Genomic DNA, 21037 nt, shown 5'->3' with positions numbered 1-21037 from the left:
TTTTATTGAATAAATTTTGCAAACATTTATTATACAGTAGGTTTCCTATTCCCTTCCTGCCAGTTAATCCGAAAATATATGTATATGAATTATTTATCGTTTATTAATAAAAAAAGCAAAAAATACATATACCTACATGTATCTATTGTTTACATGACATAGATGTAAAAAGATGGATATATAACACATTAGTCTTATAAATCAATTTCGTGCCTTTTTACATAATTTAGACGTTTATTCACAAAATACATCTCAATCTCCGACATAGCTATCAGCGTTGAGTTACAAAGTGGTTTTCTATGTCAAAATACCTGGAAAACATAGGATGCCAGGAGAAGGTTTTGACTTAACGCATACAGACAATCGATTACATGTAAAGGTACGGAATTAATTTGAACATCTACTACTTACACCGAATAATGTTTCTTAAATATCTTTTCTTTTACAAAAAAGTCGACAATCTTTTTCCGTTTCTTTACATTGTATTCTTCAAACAAAATGATGCCTTAATTTTCTAATCAGCAGTTCAATTTTATTAAAAATGTGTCAAACTTTACTCTTCATCGATGAAAAATTATACAAAACTTAAATTCTGAAGTTTTCCCAATTGATTCCACAGTTTTTCATCCACATTTAGTGTTGCATGAAATCTCACGATGATTCTGTGACCCTCGGGCCCTTATCAGTTCTCCGTCCAGTCGTCTAACAATTCTACACCGGACAGGAGAATGATAAGGGGCTTTGGGCACGAAACGCCTCGACACGAGGCTACCAAAAACTTCCTTTGCCGCCTGGTAGTATCCAATCTTCGCGTGATTTCCTGTGAATCCTAAAAAAGAATATTCTTCTATGTACTCCTCGAGCATATTACTATCAGTTACCCTCTGGTTACATCAGTTTCACTCTATACATTGCTATAATCATTCCCCTTTTCTCAAAAAGAATCCAATGAATGGCAGACATTGATAGAAGTAAGTAATTGATGGTCTCCTGACATTCTGAATGACGAACGTATATTATCGCCTAACTTTATCTAATCAACAGAGAAATTTATGTTTATCCTTTGATTATGTAGAATGTGCCGACATAGTTCGTCACCGATCTGATATTTTGTCAGCGAGTTTGCGTGTGTCTCTCTCTTTCGGCAGAATACGACAACAACGGTCAAACAGAGATATCGAAACTGCGAAACACGATGAAAAAGGCCTGTGCTTTTTCGACAAACAAGATTTCCGTCCCCTTGAGTCACACCGATGACTCACGTGTCCAGAACACAACGGGCCAAGTGAAATGTAACTGAATTATCGGTTATACTCGGCAAATACCAACGGCTCTCCTACGTCGATAAGCCGGTTCTTCGATAACCGAGGCAAGCGAGTTAGGCAAAACGTATCTTCTCTTCGTATTCCAACGAGAACCTTATCGCTTATGAAAAAGCTGCAGGATTCTCCGGTTGCATCTGGAGATGCAGGAAAAAGTAAACTAAGGGACGCACATTGAGAATGAACGCGAGGGGGAAAAAAAGGACAGTTCGTGAATATCGATAGCGAAACGAAAGAAAGTAAATTTTGTTGATGCAATATTTTGATAAATATTGATATCCATTGAACCATTGCAAATTTGTAAAGAGCATTGAATTTCATCCTTATTCGAATTGATTCGAATTCGAGTTTCAATTCGAGTAACTTGACTTCTTAAAATTAATAAAAAATAAAACGGAACGGCTTGCGTATACATGTAAATTATAATTAGAAATATAATGTGACAACTGTTCTCTTTTTCAAGTCAGGCAATTGTTGAAAAAACCTGAACTTCATTTCAAACTTTAGAAGAACAAAAATGACGATGTTTGAAAAAGCCTGTTACTATCTATCTCGATAAATCTTTCTGGAAAAAAAAAACATGAATTATACAAAATACAAGCAGTATCGATAATTGGTTGGTTCGATGGTAGGAATTAAGCGAGTATTTTATCTGAAAAGTTTTTTTAACTCGACGATTATGAGATAAAAAGAGTGTCACTTATGATTCCAACTAGGCATGTCGTTCTTACGCGTCTACGTTTCCCGCTTTCAACGTGTGCACAGAAATAGACCACATCTCCCCTCGCGAGTTCCCGAGTTTTACGGCCCTGAATCAAGCTCGCGTGGCTATTATACAACACGAGCAATCTTCTAACCTTGGTCCAGACTGACCAGTTTCTTTCGTTTTCGATGCCCGCAGGGAATCGTTGATACAGATCATGATTTCTGCGAACACCATATTTCCATGGAAAACGATAGAAACGTAGTTTCCAGATAGCTTCGCGTACTTAATTCTACGCGCTATGTGCTAATAGTGTTTAAAAAAAATCACATAACGTCTTCAAGCACGCTACATTAATTTTTGAAATGAAATAAAATAAAGTAAACGAAGTAAGAATTAAAATTCCATTTTTCCTTCTCTCTCTCTCTCTCTTTTTTTTTTTTTTTAGTAAAATGTGAAGGAAATATATAGATTGTGTCTAAACACACTTGGTCAGCGTATGTTAGGCATTCTCAGGAAATACCGGGTGTAAGCAGATTGCCATTTATGGGGTTTCCAGCGATCAACGGCCCGTGGCTTAATTGATATCGATCTCATTGACGTCGATTCGCAACAGCGACAGTGAATTCAGAAATCAGCAGTCAGAAGCGAATGCGACCCACTTATCTGTCTCGTTGGGCTTCAATTTCCTCGCTGACTTCAATGACTGTCGCAATTCTATCGCAAATATTTCAACCTCTCGTGGAGTACTAACGCGTATGTTGAATTTTCTTTCTCAACCGAATGGTAACTGTGAGAAGAAAAGAAGAATAATTTTTACTATGTCATGCTATATATTCTGATTCTTCTCGAAGAAATAAGAAATTAATCCTAATTCAGCAATCTCTAATAAATCTCTAATAAATAAATATAGAGGTTAATCGGAAATGCTCAAGGTTTCGGCAGACGAATTCTGCTTTTTTAGATAAGCACACGTTATCTGCCTATACACGCCATATACATATAGCTCCTAACGCTGGCTTGATATTTTAATCGTTCGAGAAATGCCGCTTATTATTTTAGTGTACGTAACAGTGTACCACGTTTGGTCGTTAATATAAATTAATTTTCTAACAATATCATTTATCATTTAACAAAAAAAAAAAAAAAAAAAACTTGAAGCCCCAAAGAAAACGTTTTAACATCCTCCTAATGGAGGAAAAAGAAATAAACCATTCGTGTCCCGCTTGCTATTAACAAGAAGCAAGAATGAGTATTACGAAGAAAAAGAATAAAGGAAGACTCAAGACCCCACAGAAAATTCTTTCGTAACGTTACAGAACACGTGGCCTGAGCACACGTGCTTTTCAAAGTTTATGATTCCATGAAGAGATAGATCTTGGTAGATCGTACTTCTTGAAACGAATATTTTACTAACTATCGGCCCCAAAGCGATTAAATACATAAATATTTGCTATATGTATACGATAATGGAGTTTTGTCGCAAACGAATCATCGAAAAAGTGCTAGCAATGTATCGAACGTATGCAGAGAAGCAACACACGTTTATTTATTTTTCTTCGAGCTGATTTCTTTCTCGGAACGAACCTCGTAGAATTTCATGCACGGACGAACCCTGCATTTGTTCCATGCCGCGTTCTTTTTGTCTCACCGGAATCGAGATACGGCGAGAGAAGAGATCGAAAGCAAAACAAACGAAAAATACGTTTCGTTGTTGCCAATATATCAACGATGGAATTAATCCTTACATTGTATTATACTACTGGGTTGTAACACAAATTCGTCCTGTTTTTTTTTTTGTATTTTTTTTTTACAGTAACAAATATAAAAACAAGAGGAATTAATATTATAATCTCATATATGCACATTATACGCTTTACATTATATTCGGCTGACATTTAATTACTTAAACTACCGTGATCTAATTTATTTCCTTTCTAAAGCGCGCGATTTTTTTCAAGCGACGAAGAATAAACTCGTGACACTGAACAAAAGCTCCACTCGGAGAGCGGGTTATATTAGTAACACTCTCGCGTGTAAACCGTGCAAGTATACGAGCGTAGCGATGATAAGAGGATGCGCGCGCTTACGTCGGAGGATATCGGCGGAATGAAATAAACGGTATGCAGGGAGACTCTCGCGTGATTTTACGCTCCTGGCGAGACAATATGCGGCGCGATAGCCTTGAGACACGTCTGCTTCCTTTTATTTTTACATCTGACCCGAGACAACTACACACTCTCGTAGCAAACTCCGTTGTTCTCATTTCCCTCGCGATCGCGCTCATCGAAGACCGCCACTATAACAACTAACGCGACCGATGCACACTTTATGAGAAACAACCGAATCGTTCACTGGCTCGCGCGCTACTGATAACGTCAAGCTACTCGACACCTCTCATTTTCTCGATTAACGAACGGACGTAACACCACGCGGCCACCGTACGCGTAAAGACAACGGATAAGTTTTCTAACCTCTTTTTCTATGCAGACTGGTCTTTGACCGGTCACATGGCGCGAACCGGAGAGCGGCCGCGACCGATCGATCTGCGTCCAAAATACCCTCTTACTCTGCTCTGCTCTGCTCTCCCTCTCTTCCCTTTCTCTGTCGCTCGGCTGTTGGTTGAATTCTCGCTAACGTTTCCTCTTCGTCGAAAGCTCGTAATTTCTCGTTTCACACGAAAAGCACGCACGATTCTTCAGCGAACAGATCACGCTGTATCTCGTACGAGAATAAGCCAGAATCGCGAGTATAAAATATACGAGTGCATCTCTTTTTCTCCCTTTCTGGTTGCTAGAGAGAGATACTCGAGCGCAGTGCAGAGAGAGCCAATCGTCGAGGACCCACGTAGTCGGATGCTGATGTAACGGAACTGGGGATTGGTCGCCGCGTATTCTCGCCGCAACGCTCGTGAATCATCGAGAGATATCGATACGAGCGACGAACACGCGTCGGGAAATGTGTCTCGCGCACTACTGAGCCGTTCCACGATCGGATTCGGACTTTTCGGCCCGGTCACTCTTCGTCGCTGTGAGAGGGGAAGCCAACGAAAGTGCACGTCTTTCTTTAACCCTTGTGCTTTATCTCTGTCGGGCATACGCGTGGCGCCATCTTTGAATTTCCCTCTCTTTCTCGGCCCTCGGGTTCTCCCCCTCCCTTTCAAGCTGTGCCAGCCTCCCTCGACCTCGCGCCCCGATCTCGTTCATCTCTTTCGCGCGCCCGAAGATGCTTTCAAAGGCATCCTGTGTGTACTTACTCAAACACCAGGCTTTCGAATTTCGATTTTTTGCTTTTCTTCGGAATCTTCTGAATTTTCGTCAGAAGGGGAGAGATTATACCCGAAGAATTCTAGAGAGAAGCAGATTCTGCGGCGAACGACACGTGCTTCGCATCGTGAAGAAAATCCTGCCTTCTCCTGATTTCTCCTTCGTACGAGAATCTAGAAGATTTGCGTCTATGAAATAAATTTCACGCGTAAAGTAGGCGTACGTAAAGTTAGGCGGTGGGGGAAGTTTTCGAATGGCAGTTTCTGATTTTCTTGCCGAATTTTCCGAATTTTTCAAGGGCAGGGATGTTACTTACGCTGGAAGAATTTTAGAGACATGCGAAGCGGCGAATAACACGTGCTTTGTATCGTGAAAGAGGGATGCCATCGTGATCCTTCCTCGATGCGAGAATGTAAACAAATTTCTGAAAGATTTGCATTTACGACGAGGGAGCTTCACGCGTAAATATAGATAAAGTTATGAGAATGAGTTTTTGAGAGGACGTGGGAAGAAGAATTGCGCCAGCACGTTTCCGAAAGAGTGCGTTTTCCGGCCGATTTCACTGGCAGTCGATGACGTTTCACGCAGTTACTGTAACTACCCCATTCACGGCTTTAATTACGTATTTAGACCGAAGCTCTGCCTCTTCCCGATGATGTCCTTTCGTGCTAATTAAAAAGCGCCTCGAGTGTCTCTTAATTCTGGTGGAAGCTCGCCAGGAGTTCGCTTTTCATCTTGGAGACCACGACCCTGGCAATAAAGGGCTACTACGGCTGCTTAAGCGCACAATTGATGGCAAAAATCGCAGCCAAATATCCGACGAATACGTACGCAGATGCAGCCAGTGGACGTAAGAGGCGGAAAAAGATACAGAGAACATTTTACCTTTCTTTTTTTTTTTCTCTGTCCTCTTTCTTTGCTTTTTTCAAGTGACCCAGTAAAACGGATTCGAGGATCTTGGACAAATTAGAGGACAAATTAGAAATCGTTTCGCTGAACAAGAAGAGAAAAGAAGGAGTCGAAATGGCTAAGTACGGTGAAAAGCTAACCGAGAGGGTGGTAAGCAGATACTAACATTGGCCCGTGGAACGAAGTGACTCGATATCGGGGAGTGTCTCGGCGTTAGCCTCGAATTAATTCCTTGGGGTGGCTGGGAGATTCTCCATTACCAGCGTGGAACGAGCAACGGTAAAGTGTTCCGCCTTAAAAAGAATACCTGCACCTCCACCTCGACTCGTCCCGGGGAATTGCTCCCCGCATCCCCTTGGTTCCCGAAACTCCGCTACTTCGTTTCTGCTTGCTGTTCTCTCCCTCGTGGCATCCGCCGCAAAACGAATTGTCTGAAAAATTCGAAAGAATGCCCCGTGTCTGGACGGGCATTTAAACGTGGTATGGTCCGTTTTCACAAAATTCGAGCGGCTCTCGACGACAATTTGCGAGCTGTCGAAGGCTCAAGTACCAACGACTACGACAAAAATGCTGCTCCATTTAACTCTGTCTTTTCTATCGTACAATAAATCGTCCCGTGATTTACCAGGAGGAGGCTGAAATTACTTTTGTCCGTGGTTGTTCTTCTAGGCATTGCGTTCGGCTTGCGCGATTAAGCGCGGAAGCCCCGATGGAACTGGACCAAGCGGAAAGGAAATAAGATTCAATTAAACAAGACAGTTAATTGGACGATCTTCTTCCCCCAGGTTTACGAGGGAAACCTTGTGGTTGGCACGTTCCACATTTGCAATGGCTAATACACCGGCAATTACAGCTGTCGTAATATACTATGCACTCTGGCATCGGTTATCTGCTGTTTGGAAAATCCAAAGGCTCGTCCAAGGCTTCGTCGAACAATCGACCCGCTAAGGATCCTCTAAAGGAATAGAGGAAAAGTCCATGGAACGTTCCTGAAAAAATAGTTGGTTACCATTGAAAGATTTGCCGATACTGACCATCAATGCGCAGGTCATTTCCTGACGTTCCTTTCGTGGCATATGGTCCAGATGGTAGAACGAAGGAGTCGCTTTAAGAAGGAAATAAAGCTGTCCGTGGACACACGTGTTGGACAAAGGCCGATTTCCAAGTAGATCTCGTGACGACTAGCGTGAGCGTTTCAGCGTACAGTGTACCCATAGTTGGCCTGACGTTCCATAAGTGGTGCGGACTAATTATATTCCATGGCCGGCGACCTTCGCTCTCGGGCCAGCTGTTTTCTGGATCTGTAAACGTACCACAGACGACACTGGTTAATACCGTGTAAATCGGACGCCGAGATTTATAGAAATAAGGTTCGACCATTCAATTTTCGAACTGCGGGTCACACTGGTCCAACATCGACGCGAACATTATGGAAGATAATTTTTCATATTAAATTTTCATCCTAGTTTTCTGAAATATCTCGTACTCGTACTAAAATAATTAATTCCTTGGAGGAATTACACACGAATGTTTATCAAACAGCTCGAAAATCTTAGGACGGTACTTATATCTTTTTCGAAATTTGGAAAAGGTTCAAGTTGTTGAACTTGACACGAAGAGAGTGTAAGATGTTGTATTAAAAAACCACCGCGTGTATTTATAGCAAGTCGTATATTTGCAATATTATATTTTGTATCGTCCACATAAACAGACGGCTTAATATAAGCGCTGGATTAAAACGATCCAGCACTTGCTGGTGCAAAGGTTAACAAAGTCTGCGAGATTTTCGACGAAACCACTGTCCTCCTGTTTGTTAAATTCAAACGGAGAATAGGAAAAAAAAGAACAACAACGAGAAACAAGAATAAAAATACGAGATTCGAGAAACGGCGAGTTATTCAACAGTAAATACTCTTTCGTAAGCGTCGAAAAAGAATACACGGCGAGTTGTACGTATAGCAGCCGGTTAAATGCACCGTGTACGAGAGCACGAATTGAAAGGACAGATCGACGCGAGTCTGGTGGGTGGCGCTTTGAGCTTTTCCCAGATACAGATAATGCTCGGCAGCGATTCGAAACCGCGCGATGACTGATGCGATTGAAAATTTGCAAGAGTACGCGGCACGCGTTGAATACTCGTATCGCCGGGGTCGAAAAGAATGGTGGCGATGGCAGAGGATAGGGGCCGGGAGGAGACGTCCGTGAAACATTGTGAACGAGATAAGACCGGAATTTTCAGGGCGAATAATATAAAAGCTCAAGCTACTCGGTGCTCTTTTGTAATAATCACGAATGGGAAAAGGATGGTTTTTAATCTTCCGCGTACAGGTTTCGAAGGTACGGGAAAGAAAAGCGAAAAAGAAGAGATCTACGACCGTCGAGATTGGTGTGAAGAGGACCACGCGAATCGCAGGCCGAAAACGAGAAGAATGAGATGAAAAAAGAAAAGAGGAGAAGAACCGAGAACAAACGATCGTTAACCGTATTTACATAATGTTTCAACGGATCGTGAATATCACACGGGTGTATGGCGGGTGTTGCATGCTGCTCATTTTAATTAACCTATTCTGCTTTTCAGCCAGCTGCTGGAAATGTAATTATTTAACTTTCGGCGCATCTTCCATTCGCTTTCCCCCGGTGAATAATTAAGCAACTTTTTTTCTCGCCGCGCGTCTAGCGTTCGCATCGTTCTCTCTCTCACACTCTGCTACTATCTGCACCCTAGATTTCCACTCTTTTTCCCTCGTTTCCGGCCAAGCAAATTCGCCAAATGCCTAATCGCATACGCGTCGAATGGACCTCTCGATGAAGCTCGTGTATTTCACTAAAGAGAAATACAGATTAAGGCGTGCTTAAGAACCTGAAGCGTCGGAAGTTCTCAACTTTCGAAGAATTCCTTTCCGAGCAGACGCGGCGCGATAAGAAATTGCAAGGAGCCTCGATAAATCAGAAAAGCGGTTAAAGCATTTGGGAAAAGGAAGAAAGGGATCGAGGGTGGTTCATCTTTTGGGCGTGGTAAGTTTCCAGTTCCGAATAGGAGGGTCAAGGTTTAACCTTGAGCTCCATATGCACACACCATGACTACTGTTTCACCCTGTCAGCCTGTTTTCCTTTCTCCCTTTTCCCCCTCTAACCGCCCCTTTTTCTCTTTGTTTCCTGTCCCTTCTTTCTCAATTCTTACTCGTTTTTGCATGTCGTTTATTTTGTTTTCTTTTTATTCTCGTTCACTCATTCGTTTCGGACATCTCCTCCTTCCACGGGAGGAACGACCGTTGCCTATCGGAGCAGATAGGTGGTGGTCCGTATCCCCTGTTCACCGAGAGCAACCTCTATCCATCGTTTTCTATTTACGGCGTCCGGTATGGTCAATCTCCGGGGACGTTGGCATGACAAGGCTACTTGGTCCATCGATACTAGTACACCCACTAATCTTTTTATTCCGCCCTCGTGCTAGTTTCGAGGGTGGATGTGAAAACAGGATGACTGTAAAATGGCCAAACAACCTGCTAGGAAATTAATTTCACGTGTACGTCGAAAAACGGCTTCTCGTTTATCTTTAGCGAAATTACTTGGACCCGCTGGCCTCTGTGTACAGACAATTGCGAAAAAAGAGGAACTTCAGACAGGCTGAAACAACGATTTCCTTCTTTTAACTCTTTAACGCCCATGTTCGTTAGATACACGACGGCTATGTTAAAATGTTTAAAATTTATTCAAGTTTGTGACGTCCGCGAAAACAGCTACCTGCAGAGACATTGTCGAAACGAAATTATAATATTTTATACAAAAATTGGGACACGTGCTTCGCCTTATAGTTGTATCGAGTAGTTAAAATATACGTATGATATATCGTTCGCAAAGCTCAAGTTGATATCTCTCATGTACTTGTTCAACTTTTTAATGATCATTATATTCAGCAATCCCCCTTTTTTTTTTATCGGCTCTTATTCCCGATAATTCAGAGTTTTATTTTTGTACGTTCATCGTTACCTGTTTTACTCTTTTTGTTATAATCGTTATCGTGTTATTATTGATTTATCGAATTGTACATCCTCCCACAGGTCTCTATTTTTAAATATCAAAGATAAAAGCATTTTGAACGGCGTAAAAAATGCACAACCTATGCTTTTACATTCGCAGAATATAATCCCTCGAATATACCGAAAACAAAATCCCTGTACCTTTAACGCGATCAATTGTTAAAAGAGTGAGCATGTTAAAGGATTAATTTGCTATGAAGTTACGCGTTCCAACTGTAAAGTACGACGAATTCAATCTTTCGAGTCTGCTCGGTAAATTCGACAAGAGTCTCGAGGGGTGGGCGAATTTTGCGAGTAATGGCGCGTAGATTCGTTCTCGCGATAACGCCACGCACTGATTACTGCAAGAACCGTAGAGAATAACGCCGATTTCCCAGGTCGATACGTCACTCCTTAATGAGGCGGCGGTCGGTGTCGCCGAGAAGGTCTGGAAATTCGGCTAAAAAGTGCAAACCGCGCCCTCGGGACGCGGTTGGAAGAAAAGGGGACGAAGAAACAGGAGAGGAGCTTTCGGTCGGAAAGATATCACCGTTCTATTAAATGCGCCTATAGTTAGTCGTGTTACGTGAATCTTGGTGGCAAGGTTATTAATAGCCGTAGCCATCTCCAGGAGACTTATGAGAGTGTTACGCGTTGGAATAATTATACGGAGGCATTGACATCTTACGGACGCAGGTTATTATTACAGGTGTTTTATTTTCGAACGAGCTTGAAATTCTTCTAATTTCATTGTTTCTCGCGTAGCCTGATTATCGCGGTTCGTGTAACGACGAATCGAGGGGCTCTTTGCCAAGAAAGTGAGATATCCCGATATTCTTAGTTCCTGTTCAATCTTTCTTAGCAAAAATATTTATCGTATCGTACAATTGCCATTTTCCGGTGATCTGAGTAAACAACGGAAATCAAGCGAAGGCCGAAATCATGAAAAATTCGTAGTAGACTGACACGCGATTAAGAGAGTAATCGATTAATAATTATAATTACTAGGAACTTAATAAATAGAACTATAATAGAAACTAACTAAATATCGAAATAGAACTTAAATACGAAGAATTAATAACTAATAAAATAAGAAAAAAGGGATCTATCTAAAGGGATACAAGAGATCGTTGGAGCGTTTAAGTAAGCGAGATCAGTGGGTGTATCACTGACGTGTAATATCATGCGATTGAAGCAGCTGAAATGAAACAGTACCAACGTACGATGATGTTCAACTTGCAATAGTTGATACGCTTTCGAAAGGATGAGAAAAGTTCAAATGGAAACTCGGCAAGGCTTATTTCTGCCACGGTATCTCCAATTTCCAATTGTACAGAAACCTAATCGACAAGCGTAAATCTTGCATCGGATGGAACGGGTCTTGATAACCGCTAATTGAAACGTGCGATCTATCTTGCTTGGCGATAATTACCGCACACGAGATTGCGTTGACTATTCACAGGCCGGTATTACCAAACAGGGAATGTTCCCTTTTACCATTTCGAGTATCAGAGTTGTAGCTTGAATACCAGGTTCTTCATGCCCTAGTCTAACTAATAATTAACGAGGATTTACGCGTCACAAGCTACGAACATCAACAAATTTCCTGGCAAAATATCGCCAGGTTTGTTAGTCAGACAAACGCGGATCTTCCAATACGTTTCGTGCAAAATCACAGAATTATAAAATAAAGGTCTATCGCCTGTAACTTGTAATTGATCGACTCGTTGCTATTTATTAGTTGGTAAATAATTGTTTACAAGAAGGCAGTGGTATTTTTTTCTTTTTTTTTTTTAAGTACACCAAAAAGAGAAGAACAGAAGGATGAAGATTCGAAAAATAAAGGATAAAGGAAAAAACACTTCCTAGTTAAGCTATGTGGCCCTTTGAGACGTACACCATCGACCAGCCACCAGCCGCGCACTACCTTCGACGCCAGTAAATTGAAATTATTGGCGCGACTCGCCGCACATTACTGGCTCGTTAGCAAGATATCGCATTTGCGAGTCGGTCCACCCACTTTCCGCCTGGTTCCCACGACTTTTTTCCTGCCTCGATTGCCAGAGGCTTGGTACTTCTGTACGGCTCTGGTTTCCAACCGTTCCGCCATCGCACAAGAGAATGACGAGACAGAGAAAGAGAGAACCAGCGGATCGGGAAATTATGATTCATTAAGGACTAGAATCGGGACACGTTCGATGGCGTGTAATTTTCGATAGGAACGTATTTTGTTAGGAGAACAGCAAGAGAGAAGGAACGAGAAGGAAGAGATAAAGAGAGAGGGAGAGAGGAGACACTCGTCGGTTAAAATTACTGGTGGACTTTGAAATTCCTATTGAAAGATCGGCCTTTTTATCGAGCTACTTTGCGTCCTCCTCGTGGAGAATAGACGACGATAAAGGGATCCTTTCAATCGTGATTCATTTAACTGATTAGTTGGTGTTGCGATCGAGATCGAAGATCAACGCTGGTTGTGAAATAGAAACTATTACGTTATAATACATTTTTCAAACGAGATTGAATAAAACTCGTTGTTCCGTTATCACGCAGTTCGCCACTATCTCGATCGAACTTATCAAACCACGAGAACGTGGCGTTGTATGTATTTTTATCATCATGGTTGAATGTTAGATAACAGAGGAACGATGCCTCTCGAATATGTACATTGCCGTCCATAAGCATATTTCGATATTTCCAAATTACTAAATGGAAATATATAAAATATATTTGAAATAAACCTCTGTACACCTGCTGCGTTCTATGGTCGTTCTCGATCTCGCGCGATCATGCTCTCTATTGTTAAACGATTTCTCCAATTCTAGAAAAGTATGATACGATCGTCATCGATACGAATGTCTCTTGATTCAATTTTACGCGATAGTTTGTCTCGAGACGTTAGATTTGTCAAAGTAAAACTGACGTCGATATATAAAAATTCAAGGTTCGCAATAGAGTTAAATTTAGTAGAATTTTTGCACGTTCTCCTGTCGTAATGTTAGAAACGCGATAAAGTAATAAATATTTATGAACGAGGTAGCGTACGTAAGCAAGCTTTTTAATGTTTTCGAGTGAAATTCTGCATTTTCTCTTAGCTCGAGCGATGTTTTATTATTGTGAGATATTAATTGTACATTTATTCGATGATTCTGATTCGAACAAGAGAGCAGACAATTGGTACCAAATTTCAGCGATTCGTTTGTCCGTTCGGCGAACGAACGTTGATTAATATTCGATCGATACTTCTTTCCAATTAAACGTAATGTCCATTATAACGCGTTGGCAGTTTTCTTCGTGTTGTCGATTATTTTCGACAGGCTGGTAGGACAGTTTCGCGTATTTATCGGCGATGATCGCGTTACACGATTCCGACGATTCGTTAATTATTCCGTTATTCACGGCCGGATTTTCTGTCCTTTTAGCATAATCAACGCAGCGAGTAATCGGATTTTTATTAACTAGTCGTTTCGTAAATTCCATAATACACGCAAAATGAAGCACGTAATTCCCTAACGTCCGTGATTCAATTTAAAGAACCTATTCCTCTTTTTAGAGGATGCTTGGTATGGCAGAGAGTCCCACGAGTGTGCAACAAAATGCAGACTGGTTCCACTTACGTAGTCTCAAAGACCGTACGACCTTTTACACGAGTCACCTTTAGTCCCTGCTGAAGAAGCATCGAAATTAATCTCACCGGTCATCTTTTAATCCTCCTTTGCGTCTCGAAGCACAAAATTACTTTTTCGCGCCTTAAAGAAACTAGCGCGAACGTCTGAAAGTTTCAGCTAAAAAGCGTATTGATTGTTTTATTCCAATCGATTGAAACCGAATCGAAAGGTAATTCGAACGTGCGAGATTTTTATATCTTTGGAGATTACGATGCAAGTATCTGGTCGCTCCATAAGTTACATTCGAAATTTTAATTTAAACGCGAGAAAGTTGAAATTATTTCATTTAATTGGATTTCCGTGATCGATACTCGGATATAATTAATTTCCAGGCAAATATTTTTGGTAGCCACTGTAGGCTTGCAAAAGCTTAAATTCGCATTCAAAAATTCATACTCAAGTTTCCAGATTAATATTTACACTCGGAAAAGTTGAAATTATATTTCCAGCTTCCGTGGCAACGTGTTCGAACGATCGATCTTCGTATTTTTGTCGTTCCCAATTTGCTCCGTGGATGTCGAGCGTGTATCGCCAGGAAGGAGAGGTGACCTGCGAGCTGTGGAACAGCAAATAAATCGATTTCTTCCGGAGCTGGTAGCCGGTGTGTTCGTCTCCAGCAGCGGAGCGTGTGTCATCCATCCTCGTTCTGCTTTTTCTCTCGCCGAGACGAAAACGAAAGGCTCGAGGCGGCTCTTCTTCGGTCGAAACAACGTGTACGAGGTAAAACACTCGCCCTGCTGCCGCGACAGCGAGCTTCGTAATTAGCATAATTCTCGAGGAAATACGAAAATTGCTTGGGACGGGTCGTCTAGGCGTCCTCGTGAATCGCGCGCTGAACTAGCGAAAAGCGACGAATCGCTGGCGCGAGGTTGGTATGCGTGGCGCAAGCCAGGCCAGCAGGCCCTTCAAAGTTCATCTGCCGACTCGAAAACTCCGCTCCTCGTACAGCCGGATGAAATTTCTCCTTGCTTTTCCCCCTTTCGAGAATCCTTTCGACGGTTCCGTTACAGGGGAGCAGCGCCCTTTTCTTTTTTCACCGCGTACCGCGCGTTGAGTATCGTCGCTTTTCATAATTAAGTGTATAACTCTCTGCTCGCCCCTATAATCAAAGGGAGATCCTTCGTTTTCGTCTTTCGATCCTTTCTCTCGCGGTATCCTGTCTGCTTCGTTCTTCAAATGCCATTCGAAGAGAGAAGAGATCGCTAATCGATCATCGAAAGTCTCATTAAGCGGACGACTCGATCAAATAATCAAATATCATGGCCTAGTTTTGTTGCCGATGAATTTTCCTATCAACGAAATAACAAACAAATAAATAAATAAATAAATAAAGAAACGAACAAACGAGAACGAGGTCTTAAGAATATCTTCCATGACCGTTTCCATTTTTCTTCGAGGTTATCGAAAGGAAAGACGGATCAGAATCTCTGGAAAACAGAAGAATCACAGAGAAAAACTTTCGCCGTTGGTTGATCGTTAAAAAAATCGTTGCGCGAATAAATCAGTGGGAATTACATAAATGAAAGAAAAGTTGCAGGTCTTAAAATAAAATAATCGGCGAGAGGAAGGAGTTTGAAAAACTTGATAATTTGCTGAAGAAAAAAGAGGTAAAATTTCAAAGGAATTTTCCTCAATTTCAAACGTCCACATTTATCGTTCCCACAGAAGATTCTCGTGACAACGGTTGCTTCACGAATCTCCATTTCCACCGGGAAGGAACAAGGAAATCCAAGAACGAATCCCTTTGCCCTCGTGGCTAAATCCGGACGAACGTTCCCCTTCTATTCAAAAGAAGCAGCGAGCTGTTCTTACGTTAAACAGCCGACAAACCTGGTGGCACGATAAAGAAAAGATTCGACGGGAAGCGGCTTCGATGACGGGGTCAGAGGTGACAAAGGTCCCGAGGGGCAAGAGATGCTAATGTGTCGACCATTGCATTGGAATTATCGTTATTATGCCGAACGCTCGGCATAGGAAACGTCGCTATCGTTGAAAACGATTCGACTTTTGTCAGCAATAAAACAGTGTAACAGGAATTGCAATAATTTAATCGCGAAATAAAACAGTCCCAATATAGCATCATAAAATTAATCAAAATTGAATTTCCAATTTCACTTTCAGGGGGAAATTCAAACGAGAATCCCTTTCAGTTTTATCGCAATCAAACGGGAAATTTAATTAGCTGCATAGAAGATACGGTAAATATTGAAAATCGGAAAGCTGACCAGTCTATCTAGCAAATTATATTTCCAAGTATTTGTTCGAAAACGGCCGGTTAATGGAAAATATGAAAAGTGATACGCGAGAACGAAAATAACTATGGCAGGATGATGTTGAACGAGTTCAATGAGCAACCGTGCTAACCTGAGGAGAGAAGTTTCACCGTTCGAATTAACGAAAACTTCCGCGACCCTTTTATTCGAAAGCTTGCCTCGTAGAATCTTTTTGTTTAAACTTTCTTCGCGCTGGTTCTTGCACCTGACCTGGCCCACAAGAGGCACGCCTCTGATCGTTAATTTCGGACAGAAGCATCGCGAATATCCATTATATGAACTTTCACTAACGACTTCTCGCATTTTTTCTTTTCTCCAAACAACTTCTGAAATATCACGTAGCCCTCTGGTAATCTCCCTCCCGTATCGGTACGAAACGATTGTTGCCGCTATCGTTATCATTATGGTAGTATTATCTGGTCTTCGTGCTATAAATCCTACACGAACGATATTGAAAGCGTTCCATACAAACGTCCGCGCGTCTTACCGCCAGATATAGCGGTCGCCCAACGCTATTTCGTTCACACGACCAACAGAAGAATAATGTTTGATATTACGTTTATGAATAAAGCAGTGTTCTCTCATTCTTCTCAAACTTTCCAAAATATTTTTTATCGCATAGTTGATCGATCTCTATTATCATTGAAACAAGCTTTGAGACCTACATTGTTGTAATTTGTACCCGGTTGGGTCTCTTTTTCCCACGTGTTTTCTTCTACGCACCAAAGCATGTGCGCTTCTTCTATGTAACTGAACAAATAAATAAACGAACGATCGTTTAGTAGGAGATGGTTGCCGCGTTCCGCGCGGCTTTTTTCCGAAACGTCAGCAGCTCGCTTTCGATTTGTATATTCATTTTCGTTCGCGGTGAACGTAAGTGAAATGCTAATTCCAGATTTAAAATTATAATTTCCTCCGGATGGTAATACGCAGTTTTACGGAGACGCTAAGCTTTCGCGTTTTATTTCTCCCTTTGAGCCACGTCGTCGTCCCCTTTTCGCTTCCTGAGCAGGCTGTCGGAACGCTTCTGTTTCCCGCTTTTGAAGCGTCGAATTAAAATTCTCGGCGACGATCCCGCCCGAAATTGGGATCGAGAGCTTCGGGGACGCGAGATCGAGATTATCTCGGAAACTCGCCGCTTAGCTTCCTGACGCAAATTGTCGCATGATCTCCATGCGAACGCGACAAGCACCACTTCCCGGGGCGAAACTTTGTTTATTTGCCCGCCTCTCCACCGATGCCACGATATTATTATGCAAGCTGTTTACCGTTGGCGACGACGTCGACGTTCCAACGTAATACGGGACACGTAACGCTTTTTCTCAGGCAAATTCCAAATCGTGATTGGCGTACCGCTTCGAAATCGTTTGGCAGATATATGTTTTAAAACGTTGCATGTCTCTGTTATGCAACGTAACAACGACACTAAAAGACTCTCTGATGGGGTGAGAGTTAAACAAAAAAAAAAAAAAAAAAAAAAAAAAAAAAAAAAAAAAAAAAAAAAAATAAAAAATAAAAAAAAGAAATATAAATGCACAAAAGAGAGCTGCGAAACCGCACCGTACAAAAAAAAAAAAATTGTACAAGCGGAAAATTGGTAGAGCGTTTTCATAGTCGCGTGAAATATTAAAGTTTCGATCATTCGTTCGGGTAACGTTCGCTCAAGCTCGCGTTGGAAAAGCTCCGACCCCATCGGTGGATTTTCTTTCCCTTTCTCTCCTTTTTTTCTTCCCTATCGATATTAAAAAAGCTGTCCATGGTCTGTCAAGAATTTACCATTTTTTCCGCGAGCCAACTTGGCTCGCACGCCGAACGATTATTATGTTTTCCAAGTAAACAGTGATATTAGCTTGTCGGCGCATGCAAATATTGCTTTCCGTGGGAAGAAATGAGATTTTACGCGGAACTTTTTTAAAAGCCCCGAAATTACGAGGGAAAATTGAAACGGCGCACGCGGTGCAATTTATGCGTCACCTTCGGCCAAACTTCGCATCGCCGATGGAAAAGGAGAGATGATCGAAGTCGCAGAGAGCTTGCGGGAAAGCTCGCCGGGACTCTGCGCGAGATCACAGTTCTTAATAAGTGCCTTCGGTAGAAACACAATGGCGCTAATTGTTCGAATAACAAGGTCGACTTCTTCGCGGTTATTCATTGCGTCTGCTCTGTCCGCTTTAAAATCCATCGACGAGCGCGACTTTTAAATTCAAATTACCTTCGTAACTTTACACTTTGTTCGTTATTCCCAGTGAAATTTCCGTCACGTTAGATCCGCGTATCGTTCCTTCACGTCCGGTGCTCGATTTACTTTACTGATAAATATTTATACGTGATTCGAGTGAGGCACCAAAACGCGCCAAAGACTTTCCGTAGAATTGAAGTTTCTTGAGTATGTTTCAACGCCGATTGTGGTCGTTACGTGGTCGCCTAAGTTGCTCGTTCCGTCCAAACGATTTGGCTGGTACATATGCAAATTCGACGCGATCACACGTTTGTCCTTCTTGAATCCATCTTGGACTTTTCCAGGGCTGAATGATGTGTCTATGTTTGTGTTTTCGATAGACGCTTTTCCGTTGCACATATAGCGACGCATACAATCGTTTCTGTATATTGGGTTGTCCGAAATGTTTCTTTCGTTTTATAAGGAAACAGTAGACGCACAATGTTATTTGTTGAATTACGAACGAGCATAATAATAGAAATAGAACGAAATGGATCGTACCTGATTCAATAAAATACTATAAAAGAGAAATTGTTGTTCATCTATTGTCACCTTATGAAACGAAAGAAACTTTTCGGACAACCTGATATTTTCACTTTTAAATATATCATCCCTTTAGATTCACAATCGATCAAGTTCTTACGATTTGGAATGATAGAATCAATTTTTTATAATAATAAACGTGGAATATTATTTCACGCATATTAGCAATTCGTATCACTATGATTTTCAGCTCTCCGTTAACACAATCTTTGCTTCCTCGTTTCCTCATAGTAGATTCGGAAGGGCGTTTCTTACGTAAATGTGTAAATACTATCGCGATTATAGAGCGAACAGTTAATAAAATCGATTACTAATATAACGGATAATTCTGCTGGTACAAGACAGTTCAATTTGCGACTCTGGCGAAGCGTATGTTTCTTACAACAAATATCTCCCAACTTCTATATCTCTACATTTCTGAATTTCTTTCCAACTTTAATTGCTAATCGTATCACGCCGTATACATTTGCGTAAGATGTTTCGTTGAACACGTACTTGCGTAACATATTTCGCTCAGCTGTAATAAACGTTCAAGTATACATCGGCGAGCATTGGAAATGCTGTTCCATTTTCAAATTATCAGGAATTAAAATGGAAGCCGAAGTGGCGAGTCGAATTTGATTTTCCATGTGAAATTTAATCTCGGCGCTATGGATTCCCGCGCCCACAGCCGGCGGCTGGCTCGTTGGCGGCGAACGCAAATAAAAGAGTCGGTAAATAGGACATCGGCGTGTTTAATGGGTTAATAGGGTGACTTTTCTCCGGGGGGCATTATCTGTTTCCACTCGATTAAGAATTCAGCGGCGGTTCGCGCATGCAAATCCGCTCGATTTCCCGTTGGCCGTTTTTCCCTCGAAAAACGATCCTCCGCGCTCCACCCTGCAGCAATTAAACCGACACGCATCCGAAGGAATTTTTCGGCAAACGGTTGAAGGATGGTAACGATGGAAAGGGAAGTTTGCGTGCCTAGGCGAACCTTCTGGGAATGACGGTTTACGTAAGGCTGGTTTAATTAAAATTGATGAAGCACGCTGGTAACCAGCCGGGAGAGAACTTTGTTACACCGACAGAGAAATAGGGGGTTGGTTCTTCGGCTCGTCGAGTCGCGGGTAATTCACGTTGACGTTGCAGTTGACAGTCGTCGGTCCGGAGGAACGAGTCCGATGACGAAGAGGAACACTGCGACTTGTATTATCGTAGGATACCGCTGTTTCAAGGATATCGCTGGGGCGGAAACGATCAAACGCCCGGATAGAGAATAGCGTTTGCACGTGCGATCTTTCGACAACTGAAACGATTTCGCGATAATGGAGACCGGCATGCCGACACTTTGTCGTTGGCTGATAAAGGTTTTTGCTTTCTTGGCAGATTCGCCGTGTGGCCCCGTGGCGACGGTGTTAAGTAAACGGAAGCTGAAACGACGGTTAATGGATTCAGGAACACTCCTCGCTTCATTCGAGTATGCAAAGCGAGAGCAAGAGTAAACAGAAGCATTCCGGCGATAGCGCGATGATGAAAACGGTGGTCGACCTTAAACGATCAGACACACTTTGGCTAATCAGATTATTCGAACCGTCCACTCCTCTCTTTCGTATCTCCCTCTCTTCTCTTTTTACGTAAAGACCGCAGGAACTTGGCCAATTACCTTGCACTTGGGGAACTTTCCAGTTGAAAAAAGTTTCGTCTTGACCTTCGATATTTTCGAACGTTCGATACGCTGTGACTCGCGGAACTATTTGGACGCTTTACAGAAAAGTTTTACGTTTATCGCGCGTGTTGTATAAAACAGTTTCCAAGTTTCGAAGAACTGACGGAAATCTACGAGATGTGATAAGAACGATAACGATGTAATAGAATTTGTGACATTTATCGCGAACATACATTTGGTAAAAGATTGGAACGCCACATGGACAGTCATGTTAGGCGCGCGAAACGTTCAGAAGTCTGATCAATTTCATAAATGGAACAGTCGAGGAAAATTGCAATTGCAAACGTCGTTCTCTTAAATATAAACTATCTTGCTGTGATAAAGAAATGCATATAAATAAGGAAGACGTGAAGTTTTAGATCGCCTACATACTAATGAAATTAAATTCGTACGAAATGAAACAGATGCCGA

The 21037-nt window shown here is 41.8% G+C and overlaps 1 long non-coding RNA gene across 13 annotated transcripts in view; it reads right to left on the bottom strand.

The window, feature by feature from the left end:
• Positions 1-72: 72 nt before the first annotated feature.
• Positions 73-21037, bottom strand: part of LOC122574312 — an 80456-nt gene continuing 59491 nt past the window's right edge. For 7 of the 13 annotated variants that reach the window (XR_006318986.1, XR_006318987.1, XR_006318988.1 and 4 more), the window contains one exon: positions 3153-7501. This is a non-coding gene — a long non-coding RNA (uncharacterized LOC122574312). Of the gene's footprint in view, positions 830-1904; positions 2816-3152; positions 7502-21037 lie in introns of those variants that run through there. The other 6 variants (XR_006318989.1, XR_006318990.1, XR_006318997.1 and 3 more) reach the window with 6 other exon arrangements.

Source organism: Bombus pyrosoma, linkage group LG13 (genome assembly GCF_014825855.1).
Source record: "Bombus pyrosoma isolate SC7728 linkage group LG13, ASM1482585v1, whole genome shotgun sequence".
NCBI classification, from domain to species: domain Eukaryota; kingdom Metazoa; phylum Arthropoda; class Insecta; order Hymenoptera; family Apidae; genus Bombus; species Bombus pyrosoma.
This window is presented reverse-complemented; position numbering and strand designations above follow the sequence as displayed.